Source organism: Bison bison, unplaced genomic scaffold (assembly GCF_000754665.1).
Source record: "Bison bison bison isolate TAMUID 2011002044 unplaced genomic scaffold, Bison_UMD1.0 scf7180017864324, whole genome shotgun sequence".
NCBI lineage: Eukaryota > Metazoa > Chordata > Mammalia > Artiodactyla > Bovidae > Bison > Bison bison.
In genome coordinates, this window is record NW_011494896.1 from 10,894,466 (window position 1) to 10,896,615 (window position 2,150).

The 2,150-nt window shown below is 38.5% G+C and overlaps 1 protein-coding gene across 1 annotated transcript in view; it reads left to right on the forward strand.

Annotated features, from left to right (window-relative positions):
• INTS4 (integrator complex subunit 4) overlaps positions 1-2,150 on the forward strand; it is a 108,111-nt gene that overhangs the window by 17,808 nt on the left and 88,153 nt on the right. The gene's annotated exons all lie outside the window — the stretch shown is intronic.

Consider the following 2,150-nt stretch of genomic DNA (forward strand, 5'->3'; position numbering starts at 1 on the left):
CAATAACCTCAGATATGCAGATGACACCACCCTTATGGCAGAAAGTGAAGAGGAACTAAAAAGCCTCTTGATGAAAGTGAAGGTGGAGAGTGAAAAAGTTGGCTTAAAGCTCAACATTCAGAAAACGAAGATCATGGCATCCGGTCCCATCACTTTATGGCAAATAGATAGGGAAACAGTGGAAACTGTAACTGACTATTTTTGGGGCTCCAAAATCACTGCAGATGGTGACTACAGCCATGAAATTAAAAGATGCTTACTCCTTGGAAGGAAAATTATGACCAACCTAGACAGCATATTAAAAAGCAGAGACATTACTTTGTCAACCACGTTCCATCTAGTCAAGGCTATGGTTTTTCCAGTAGTCACGTATGGACGTGAGAATTGGACTGTAGAGAAAGCTGAGCACTGAAGAATTGATGCTTTTGAACTGTGGTGTTGGAGAACACTCTTGAGAGTCCCTTGGACTGCAAGGAGATCCAACCAGTCCATCCTAAAATCAGTCCTGGGTGTTCATTGGAAGGACTGGTGTTGAAGCTGAAACTCCAATATTTTGGTCACCTGATGCGAAGAGTTGACTCATTTAAAAAGACCCTGATGTTGGGAAAGACTGAGGGCAGGAGGAGAAGGGGATGACAGAGGATGAGATGGTTAGATGTCATGTCCATCACCGACTCAATGGACATGAGTTTGAGTAAACACCGGTAGTTGGTGATGGACAGAGAGGCCTGCCGTGCTGTGGTTCATGGAGTCACAAAGAGTTGGACACGACTCAGCGACTAAACTGAACTGAACTGAGCTGAAGAGCCATATACCTAAGATAGTTTACATATGACATAAGATAGATAATATTGTCCTTATTTTATAGGTGGGGAAACTGAAGCTCAGAGAAGTTAACTGACCTGCTCAAGGTTACGAGTCTGTAACAGAGTTGATGTTTTATTGACTGTGCCTACCAACCCAGCAGGGGCTTCCCGGGTGACTCAGTGGTAAAGGACCTGCCTTTACCAGCGGAGATGCAGGAGGCACAGATTTGATCTCTGGGTCGGGAAGATCCCCTGGAGAAGGGAATGGCTGCCCACTTCAGTACTCTTGCCTGGATAATCCCATGCATGGAGGAGTCTGGTGGATAGTTCATGGGGTTGCAAAGAGTCAGACATGACTGAACAACTAAGTACACACACTCACACACCCACACCCACACCCTCACACACCCCCCTGGTCATGGAGTCCTCCACCATTTAGTTCCTATAAAAGCAGAAACTAAAGCAGACTTTAGTTCCCAAGGCTCATATGTTGTTGCCTTTTCTATTTGTTCCTTGTTGATGTGTACTAAACATCTCAGTGTTTAGGTGAAAAGGAAAACTGTTTTACCATAAGAAGTTTTTTAAATTATATTTGTCTTGTTTTATTTATGTACAAGATTTTCTAATAGAGTTAGTGCCTCATCACCTTGATACTTATTCTGAAATTAAAAGAAAAGAAATCTTTTGCTGCTCTTTCTGAAAATATTTTAGTTTTGTGTGAATTGGTCGTAATTTCAAAAAATAGTTTTATTTCACTTTAGGGTATCCATATTTAAACAAATATGATTATTTAAATATTGGACAACAGTTTATTCTATAAACTTAAGAGGTTATAAGAATAATAAAGGGCCAGTGAACTTAAGAGATAATCTAAATTCATTTATTGTACAACTAATGATACAAATATAAGTGGCCCATTGGTTGATATTGAAAATATTTTTTGTAGAAACAACTTTATATTTAAATTTTAGTTGTATTGAATTTTGGCCCAAGACTTATAATTCATAGAAAACAATCAAAATACCTTAAAAACTTTTTTTGACATTTATTGAAAGCCAATGTAATGATATTAAGGGAAAAATTAAAAGATATTCCTACTGCTACCATACAACTATTTGTTTTACATATTACCTTTTACTTACATAAGTTTTATATGGTTGTACTTACAGTGAATGTATTATTTTATCTTTTAGTATATTTACTTAACATTATATATGATTTTCCCATTTTTATACATTCAGTTCAGTTCAGTCACTCAGTCGTGTCCAATTCTTTGCGACCCCATGAATTGCAGCACGCCAGGCCTCCCTGTCCATCACCAACTCCTGAAGTTCACCCAAACTC